Source organism: Leptopilina heterotoma, unplaced genomic scaffold (genome assembly GCF_015476425.1).
Source record: "Leptopilina heterotoma isolate Lh14 unplaced genomic scaffold, ASM1547642v1 Lhet_474, whole genome shotgun sequence".
Taxonomy (NCBI): domain Eukaryota; kingdom Metazoa; phylum Arthropoda; class Insecta; order Hymenoptera; family Figitidae; genus Leptopilina; species Leptopilina heterotoma.
In genome coordinates this window covers 603,461-613,944 of record NW_025111100.1, presented here as the reverse complement: position 1 = coordinate 613,944, position 10,484 = coordinate 603,461, and positions in this window count along the sequence as shown.

The following is a 10,484-nucleotide window of genomic DNA, read 5'->3' as shown; positions in this document are numbered from 1 at the left end:
TATTCGCATAAATGACAATTCGTAAAAATGGCGATTCGCAAAAGTGACAATTCGCAAAAATGACCTTTCTTAAAAATGACAATTCGCAAAAATGTCAATTCGTAAAAATGACTTTACGCAAAAATGACATTTCACAAAAATGTCTTTTCGTAAAAATGCCAATTCGCAAGAATGACTTTTCGGAAAATTGACAATTCGTAAAAATGTTGATTCGCAAAAATGACTTTTCGGAAAATTGACAATTCGTAAAAATGGCGATTCGCAAAAATGACAATTCGAAAAAATGAGTTTTCGAAAAATTGACAAATCGTAAAAATGGCGATTCGCAAAAATGACAATTCGCAAAAATAGCTTTTCGAAAAAAAGACAATTCGCAAAAGTGACATTTCGCAAAAATAGCTTTTCGAAAAAAAGACAATTCGCAAAAGTGACATTTCGCAAAATTGGCTTTTCGCAAAAATGAGTATTCGCAAAAGTGCAGTTCGGTAAAATGACATTTCGGAAAAATGACATTTGGGGAATAATCATGCGCCCCATTATTTTCTATATTATTTCGTAGTACATTCGATGGATGTATCAGCCAATTTCGTAGATTACATACATTTTTCACAGCACAGTTGCTAAAGCTACGTGTGTGATTTGTACATGTAGATGAACTTTCTACACTTAAACTTTTTAGCGACGGACATTTAAAATCATCTAAATTAAACACATTTAATGTATATTTTTCTAACCATTTTTGTTTTTCTAAACCTTTTACATAAACAGTAGGTGTACTTATTAGTACTTCTTTTATTATAGGTTGTAATTCTTCATAAGATACGTCACCAGCAGCCCAATCGATACCATGATAATTATTTGTAAGCCATCGATTCTCACATTTGTATCTTGTAGGTAATCGGCTCCAGGCATATGGCGGCCCGAAGAGGTAGACCAATGGATGAGCATCTTGTTGAAGTGGTAGAATGGCCAATTCTTTGATGACAAACTCGTTGTAAGGTCTTTTGAAGCATTGAATATCTACGACGTACGCCATGGTATCTGAAATAGAATAATGGCTCAAGCCTTAGAGAGACGCTCTGTTTATAGCCTTTCCCCCACCACTCCAAATACCCCCACTACCGATGTCGTCTATGATTGGTCATTATTTCCACCAATCACGTTACTTTTTTAACAACGCCGCTGATTGGTGTATACTGTATAATGCGGTCGTGAATTATAAGGCAATATGCAGCTGTATTGGCTGGAAAATTTTTATTTGCTTCAAATTCCAATCGCACATCTACAGATGCTTGTTTTAGAAATTCGTTTTGTTTTGAGCAATCAATAACAGCCAATGGTGCATAATCTTTAAAGTTATTTCTATTTAATAAAGGTTCAGATTCTTTTCCATAGTAGGATGGTTGAAAATTACAATACATATCATATAGTATGGAAAATTTGTTTTGAGTAAAATTTAAATTTAAATTTCCATAAGGATAGTACTGTGAGTTTAAAAAAAGTTTAACATTGTGAAGATTACAGGTATCAAATAAATTTGCATACCTTCCTTGCTCTTCTTTTCGATTTGTTTGAAAACCAAGAATAACATATCGAGGTTTTTCAACTTGTGTTGATGTTTTTACAGTCCACACATGCTTTTGAGTGGCAGGAATCATAGGATACTCATATAAATCCCATGATCTAAAACTCATTGTTATAAGTGAGTCTTTTTCAATGAATTTCAATAATTCAATTTTTTGGCGATCATTTACCATTAAATATGGAATCAACCATTCAACTTTATTAATTAAAATTTTAAATTCTTCACGCTCAGCTGCTCCAATGTTTACTACAGCATTGAGATCAGTACGAGATCTTGTTAAAATAAGTTCATGTTTTGCATTTACAACAATCTTTCGATAGTCTTCAGCAAAACCAATAATCATACTTAGTGGAATATTTACATCAAAATATCTAGCATCATTTGTTACTCTACTATCATCATCATAAGGTAGATAACCAGCATTTTCCGAGTAAATCATTTGATTAGGTGTTTGAGAAATTAGATTTTTCATTGTTGTTGTAATACCAACATTTTTAGAGCGATCAATTTCAACACCATTTAATTTATAACGAATCTCATTAAACAGGTAGGAAATACCATTGCTAATTAACTTTGTATTAGTTACAAGCGTATTGTTTAGCTTAACAATTCTGCCAGTGACGTGTAGAGTACTTTTAGAGGGAAGAATGTACAAGTCTTGATGTTGAACTGCAATTCGAATCTCGTCACTGTTATTAAATGATGATGACACGTATGGTTGATGTGCATGAATCTCATAGTGTGCCACAGAATTATCAAATTTAACTGGACTTAGAATGTTTAAAATTTCTTCCTTTTTTGTTACAACAACAAATAAAAAGTATGTGAAAAATCAATTTTTTCCCTTGTTTTCTTGATAAACTCTTAGGCCGAGCTGCTTCAGAAATAGTATGTTCTGAGATGTTAGTCTCTTGCGAACTGATTGAGGAATGAATGATTTCTGACATGGCAACTCTTTTATATAGCTTCCACCAGTTTTTCTATAAAATACAATTCCCATTACGTTGATTTAACGTGTTATCGAATTGTTATAGTTTCACCTCTAAAATTTATTAAATCTTCGTCTTGATCAACGGTTCTTACTTGAATATTATGTATTGTCTTCACGGCGATTGGAAGGTAAATGACGTGAGATGGAACATCCACAATCTTATATCCAGCTGGAACAATTGGAAAAAATTCGTGAATTGTGTGTACCTTTTTATTATTTATGTATGCACCAGTAGTAATGTTACATTCAATTCTGATAGCATTTACCTTAAGAATGGCTACTGGTACATCTGACGTATGAGCCTTATTAGCTGTCAATATTCGTGGAGTAAATCCTAATAATTTACCAATTGAATCGTTTTGTTCAAAACTCACTTCAAGGCTGCTTGTTATTTCACTTCGTAAAGTATTATTGTTAGGTTTGAATCTTACAATTTCAGATCTATTTTCAATAGAGTTTTGAATATATTTTTCAATATCTTCAATTTCATAACTTCCAGGGTAATAGTAATCACTTTATCACCAATATAAAATTTATTTTTACATTGATCAATATTAGGAATTGAATTGAAGGTTAGTAATTCAACTAAGCCAAGTACATAATTTTTATTAGATAATAATTCTATCGGGGGAAAATATTCTGCCTCCAGGACAGATGAATTGCCTGAGATAGTCAGAGTAAAAGATTCTTCCATGTTGATGACTTTTTATAAACTGATTAGTTGGAATGACTTACAATCACTTATATAGAATATATTTTTTAGTTATTTCAAGCTGTCCACATAAGAATTTTAGACATAAATGACCACAATTCTGTGGAAGAAAGGCATAACAGCATAACTGCATTTGTCATGATTTCGAGATAAATTAATTTTAATGTTCTCTCACTTCTGTCAATTCAGAAAATTAACAGATTTGTTCGGTCTTTTGCATTTAGTATTATTATTTAATATATTTTCAAAATTCTTTTATAACATTTAATAAAACACACGATTTGATATAAATTTTGATAATTTTTCATCGAAATCATGAGTTTTATTGCACTTATGCGGTTATGCAAGTTCAGATTGTATATGAGTCCAACTTCAGACACTTTTAATGTCACAATTTATTTTGGTTTGATTTTTCATAATAAAAAATTGTTCATACAAAGACAAATTAAACTATTAATTCGTTAGAAAAAATTATAAGAGTTTATTTAGTTATAAAATTTATTTTTTATAAAATGTTTTTAATTTATTGAAACGAAGAAAAAATTTACTTTACTGTTCAACTTGAAGAATTTTTCAATTTATTTTTTTAAATACTTTCCAAAATTTTTTAGAATAGAAATACCCTTAAAAATTAGTACATAATTAAATGCACAATTTATGCTATAAAAAATTTGTTCCAGTTTTATTAAAATAAATATATTTAATTTAAAGTACGAAAAATGTATTTTACTGAAAACATTTTATTACAAAATTCTTATTGTTTTTATTCATAAAGGTTATTTTCATTTTTAATTATGTCAATTGTTTTTTAAGCTGAATGCAGTTATGTTATTATGCTGGTCTCCTTTTGTCAAAACGCAATTATGCGATTATGTTTTCCATTATTTTCTACATTAATAACCATTTTAATGATTTTTCAGCTATTGAACTTTGAAGAGCAATATTAAATATATACAAATCTGATGTTATCTCAAATTTGATAAAAATGTCAGTTATGCTGTTATGCCTTTCTTCCACAGAATTAAAGCTATTATAATCTTGATAATTTTGATGATTATACTGTATTAAAGTATTGTAACCTAAGTAATTGACAAGTTCATAGGGTGGTTGAAGATTACCAAAACTATCATAGTATACTGCTTTATTATTAACTTTTTTATATGCAACCCAATGAGTTTCAGAACCATCTTTATCATCTAAATTAATAATGGCTGATTCATTTTTTCGAGGACCTCTTTTAGGTAGTTCATTTCGCATAAAAACTCGTCGAAAATGGGAAATTTGCATTTCTTTAGCATATTTAAGTAAATCTAGATCAGTAAGTGCTCGTTGAGGTAGCTTTAAACTTTTTTTTTCGTACATCGTCTTTTAATACCTTGTCCTTTAACGTATGGTTTCAAATGAAGTCCCAAACCTTGTCGGTATGGTTTTAAATGTAGACCTTTACCAAGTGCAACTGCTTCTAACTCTCTATTGTGACGCTGAGCTTCCTTCGACTGCTCTTTTGCTGCACTTGCATCATTAACAGCTTTTGCTACACCAGCAGCTCCCCCAGTAAGTGCTCCAAGTGCACTTAGCCCAGCAAAAATTGGAATTAATGGTAACAGACCACCAAATTTTGATGGCACAGGTAGAATACGAGGTGTTAAAACTTTTTCTCTACCACCTGCATTCCTTACAGCTTTTTGAGCTGTTTCAATAGCTGACTTTATTGTTGATCGAGCATCATTACCAGGAATTATTGATTTTCTTGCAGCATCAACAATTTTCCTAAGATTTACTCGTTTTTTTGATTTTGTCTTCTTCTTTACTCCCATTCCAAATTATTCGAGCTATTTTTTGTGGACCATCAAATTGTGGAAAGACAAATGTACTACTTTCTTTAATTTTACATCCTAATGGTCTTAGATTTGATAATATTTACTTGTACTCAAAGTCTCTACATCAACCCAAGTATAAATTCTTGAAACAAGTTGTAAGTAATGTTGAAGGAGTAGAGTATTTACCATTTAGTGAGCATGAAGAAGTCATTACTCCTAAAGATGCAAAACGGAATTCAATATTTATATTTGATGATATTGCTTGCGAGAAGCAAGATAATGTAAGGGCATTCTTTTGCATGGGTAGACATGTTGATGTTGATTCTTTTTATCTTTGTCAAACATATGCCCGCATTCCCAAACATTTGGTACGTGATAATGTTAATTTACTAGTTCTTTTTCGTCAAGATGAGAAAAATTTAAGGCATGTTTATGATGATCATGTTAATACTGACATGACATTTAATCAATTTCGAGAACTATGTGCCACATATTGGAATTCAGACAAGTATGGCTTTGTAGTAATTGATAAGGATTCTGATTTAAATGATGGAAGATATAGAAAAGGATTTGATAGCTTTGTAACACTATAAATATAAGATCATTCCTAAAATATTGTTAGTTCAATATGAAACCTTGTAATAATAACATGTTTCACAATGAAAAAGAATATCTTCATCAAATTGCTAAAGCTAGTGAGGCAATTAGGCGAAAACATCGTATGTTAAAATTAGGAAAAGAAGAAGCTGAAAATGTGTTGAATGAAACTTTCAAACCGATAATTCAACCCTTACAAAAAAATTATCAACTTGACAGACAGTGAACATGAAAATTTCAAGATTGAAAATGTTAAGATTGAAAAGAAAGAGCAGAAGAAGAATGATAGCATAAACTATGAAAGTGAAACTGAAAAATCTCCAGATGATGATAAAATAAGTAATAAATTTCTATACTTATTAAATCATAATAGAAAGCAATGTTTAGATTCAACATACGGCATACGTAAGCTAAGTGATGGATCACTTATGATTGGTGATTCACCAATAAATCTTGAAGATCAGTTTGTTAAAATTGGTGATAAACGATATCTTCAAACACCTGGATTACTTGAACTTTTATTCAAAAGTAAACCTACCAGATCGTTTATAAGTGAAGCTGATGAAAGAAACTATAAAGAGATTCTGATTGCTACTAATGCACACAAAAAGAAGTATAGTTCCTCTTAATCTTTACGCACGGATAAGAGTTACAAGTATTTAAATTTTATATCTCAATTCTTCCCTCGAACACCTACCAAACAGCCATCTGTAAGCAGTAGTTCATTACCTAAATTTATGATTACAAACAGAAATTTTCAACGAGAATATATCTATTGGGATAATCCGAATGAGTTGGTTGACCGTTTTAGACTATTAATGGCTTCTCAAGATGCTGGAAATCCTAGTCACAATAATGAAATCATGTCTATCATTGAGGAACTACGTGAAGCTAAAATTCTATATTAAGATGTGTTTTAGCAAATATCATTCATTTCAACAATGAGCACGTGTTCGGACATCCTCTCAATCAAAGAGGAACAGCAAGACGAGGGCCTCCTGGAGTTGGTTTTAAACTCAATTCTCAAGGTAACTTTGACGTTGAAGGAAGAAAACTCTGTAATCTTGCTAACGCTGAAGAAGAAAACGACGCTGTCAATTTAAAACTTGTACGACATATGATAAAACACAAAGTGCGTTTATTGTATGAAGCTAGTGCCTCACTTAGATCAGAGGTGGACAATAACAACTTATTTCTAAAAGTTATTGAAGACTCTATTACAGAAAAAATAAAAAATTTTGAAAAAGATATAAATCAAGATTTATCTTATCGAACAGCTGAAATTATTAGTGAATTGGATACTCGCTTAAGTGCTCTCGAGAATGAACAACAAAAAATTAACGGTAGTGAATGAACTTCATACCCAGGCTAGAAAAAATTATCCTCGACGGCGAGTTGAAATGCGTGATATTGATGAGACATGGCAAGCAGATTTAGTAGAAATGATACCTTATTCAAAAATAAATAAAGGTTTCAAGTATTTACTAACAGTTATAGACATATTTTCGAAATATGCTTGGGCTGTTCCAGTAAAAAGTAAAAATGGAAAAGATGTTTCTCATGCAATGCAATCTATATTTGGTAAAAAACGCATACCAAAAAACTTGCATAGTGACAAAGGAAAAGAATTCTATAACTCACAATTTGAAGCATTAATGAAAAAGCATAAAATAAATTTTTATTCAACATACAGTAATATGAAAGCTTCCATTGTTGAACGGTTTAATCGAACACTAAAAAGAAAAATGTGGATGCAATTTAGTTTACGAGGAAATTACAAGTGGTATGATATATTGCCTACTCTTATTTCCAACTATAATGATACAAAACATAGAACAATTGGAATGAAGCCTAAAGATGTTACTTCAGAAGACGTTGAAATTTTAAAAGAAAGGATCTCTAAACTGAGAAAAATTCCTTTAAGACGATCAAAGTATAAAATTGGTGACAAAGTTCGAGTAAGCAAATATAAAAACGTTTTCGAGAAAGGATATACACCCAATTGGACAACAGAAATATTCACCATGGATCAAGTTATATCAACTCAACCAGTGACTTACAAGCTCAAGGATTACCAGGATCAACCCATCAGCGGAGGATTTTATGAAGAGGAACTTCTTAAAGTAAAATATTCAGATATTTATCTTGTGGAAAAAATTCTCAAGACACGTGGAAACAAAGTTCTTGTAAAATGGCTTGGCTTTGATAATTCTCACAATACGTGGGAAGATAAAGCAAATGTATAATCTATTATTCGCAAATCGTCCCCAGCAACTTAACGCAAATGTCAATCAACCAGCAAACCAATCAAAGATTAATGTTAGCGTAGAACCTCTCTATAAATCAAAACTGCTTCCAACAACAGACCTTTACAGTGCCAGTGCCAAATTTAATTAACATTAAATCAATAATGAATCAACAATGAATCAATAATGAATCAATAATGAATCAATAATGAATCAATAATGAATCAACAATGAATCATTAATGAATCAACAATGAATCAACAATGAATCAATAATGAATCAATAATGAATCATTAATGAATCAATAATCAATCAATAATAAATCAACAATGAATCAATAATGATTCATTAATGAATCAATAATGAATCAATAATAAATCAACAATGAATCATTATTAAATCAGTTGGCATTGGCATTGTGAAGGTCTGTTGTTGGAAGTAATTTTGATTTATAAAGAGATTCTACGCTAACATTAATCTTTGATTGCTTTGCTGGTTGATTGGCATTTGCGTTAAGTTACTGAGGGCGATTTGCACATTTAAATTATATTACATTAATATAAGTTATAATCATATGTTATTATGTATGCATTATTCCTGAACTGCCCCAAAAATAAAAAAAAGTTCTTGGATTTCCTTTATACTTTGGAAATATGTTACCCTAGTAGGTACAAGTTACTACACCAATTTACAGGTCCAACCCCCCACCCCAATCAAAAGGGTGGGGGGTTGAAATTTCAGCTTCAACTCCAACATGCATTCTTTAAACATTTGTAGTTTCTACTTAAATTATTCAATTAAAAAAGTAAGTAGTGTTTAAGAAAGGCTTTTTTGTGTACTTTTAAAATATTTTATTTATATAATAAAAAAAAATTTTTTTGCAAAAATTTTTTAAAATAAATAGTTTTTTGCAATTTTGTGCAAGTTCGGTAGTTTTTATTTTCTTTTTAATAATCTCAAATGAAAGCTTGGGAATTCCCCTAAAAGAAGATGTAAGTCTGAAAATGGGCCGAAACAATTTGCCAAAGATATAGTGTAATAAGTAAAATTTGTCCGTCCGCTCGCGCACTCCAGCGCGATGAACAGTGGGATTTTTTTTCAACTTACTATTGAAAATTGTCTAGAAACTACAAATTTTATCGGATGTTGATGTTCTTGATTTAAAATTACTAAGAGATCCATCAAAGTCGATTTTTGAATTTTTAATTGTTTATTTTTTTCTTGTTACTCAAAAATTTGACAAATTACAATATTTCTAGAAAAAATCATGTTAGTTTTTTTATTTTTCCATTACACATGATCAAAATCAATTTAAATTAGTCTAGTATGACTACCGGACAATTAATAAAGCATAATACAATTTATTTAAATTGTTGCAAACAATGTTAATTAACAAATAGATTACTTCGGACCTTCTTCGTAAGAAAAATTGGTTTTTTTGCAGACAAGTTTAAATTTATGTCTAATTTAGTAAAAAACTATTTTACAGTTAAAAATTATCATTAATATTAACAATTATATAAACAATAATCAACTTCCTTTTGTATTTGTAAACATTTTCGTCATTTTTTAAACTTTAAATATTTATATCATATGTACATTCTTTCAAAAACTTAAAAAATATATTAGCTTAAACAATTACATTTGTTATAATCAAACTTTTCATTTTTAAACAAATAAGTAGCTTTTTTCATCAAACAAAATTTTTTCCTTTTTTTATATTTACTATCATAAAAAAGAACTTTTTAATGAAATGGGAATACTATAAATTATTCATTTAATTCTAACGAACATTATAAGTTAAGAAATATTTATATTTTTAATGAAGTAAACCATTATTCAGTTAAAACAGTTTACATTTAAATGCATATAAATAAATATATTTTTTCTGTGAAAAAAGAACAAAGTTAAATATTTTTTAACTTATAATGTATATTAAAATTAAATGAATAATTTATAGTATTCCCATTTCATTAAGGAGTTCTTTTTTATGATAGTAAATATAAAAAAGGAAAAAATTTTGTTTAATAAAAAAAGCTAATTATTTGTTTAAAAATGAAAAATTTGTTTATAAAAAATGTAATTGTTTAATCAAATAAATTTTTTAAGTTTTTGAAAGAATGTACATATGATATAAATATTTAAAGTTTGAAAAATGACGAAAATGTTTACAAATACAAAAGGAAGTTGATTATTGTTTATATAATTGTTAATATTAATGATAATTTTTAACTGTAAAATAGTTTTTTACTAAATTAGACATAAATTTAAACTTGTCTGCAAAAAAACCAATTTTTCTTATGAAGAAGGTCCGAAGTAATCTATTTGTTAATTAACATTGTTTGCAACAATTTAAATAAATTGTATTATGCTTTATTAATTGTCCGGTGGTCATACTAGACTAATTTAAATTGATTTCGATCATGTGTAATGGAAAAATAAAAAAACTAACATGATTTTTTCTAAAAATATTGTAATTTGTCAAATTTTTGAGTAACAAGAAAAAAATAAACAATTCAAAATTCAAAAATCG